Genomic DNA, 892 nt, shown 5'->3' with positions numbered 1-892 from the left:
AGACTGGAGTTGAAAACCGGGGACCGAGTGTTGAAGCTCAACCCTGCCAGGAGAATCCATACAACGCCGCGAGATTAACGCGTACTAAGAGAAAGAGGAGACATGACAACGACATACCACATACTTAGAGGCACATCTTCCGTGTGAGAGTAGTATAGGAATGTAATCCAGCACTGCTTCATATAAGACCCAGGAGCTGAATCTCTTCCCGCAAGCACAGGTATAGGTGAGTACGGACAGCCCCGCCACACTGTACGCAGCCAGGCCAGTCACAGCCTGCTGGACCACCGGTGCCACCGCTGAGTGACGCGTCTCGTCCTGGCATTTCCGCACGAGGATGGCATTGTGATGGGTATCACGCGACGGTGCCACCACCTGTGACAGTGACCACCTGTGACAGTGGCGCCCTGTGTCAGTGACCACCTGTGACAGTGACCACCTGTGACAGTGACCAGCTGTGACGGTGACCAGCTGTGACGGTGACCACCTGTGACAGTGACCACCTGTGACAGTGGCGCCCTGTGTCAGTGACCACCACCTGTGATAGTGACCACCTGTGACAGTGACCACCACCTGTGACAGTGACCATCACCTGTGACAGTGACCACCTGTGACAGTGACCATCACCTGTGACAGTGGCGCCCTGTATCAGTGACCACCACCTGTGACAGTGACCACCTGTGACAGTGACCATCACCTGTGACAGTGACCACCTGTGACAGTGACCATCACCTGTGACAGTGACCACCACCTGTGACAGTGACCACCACCTGTGACAGTGACGCCCTGTGACAGTGACCACCACCTGTGACAGTGACGCCCTGTGACAGTGGCCACCACCTGTGACAGTGACCACCTGTGACAGTGACGCCCTGTGACAGTGACCACCACC

This window comes from Procambarus clarkii, chromosome 19 (assembly GCF_040958095.1).
Source record: "Procambarus clarkii isolate CNS0578487 chromosome 19, FALCON_Pclarkii_2.0, whole genome shotgun sequence".
Classification (NCBI taxonomy): domain Eukaryota; kingdom Metazoa; phylum Arthropoda; class Malacostraca; order Decapoda; family Cambaridae; genus Procambarus; species Procambarus clarkii.
Note: the sequence above shows the minus strand (reverse complement) of the source record.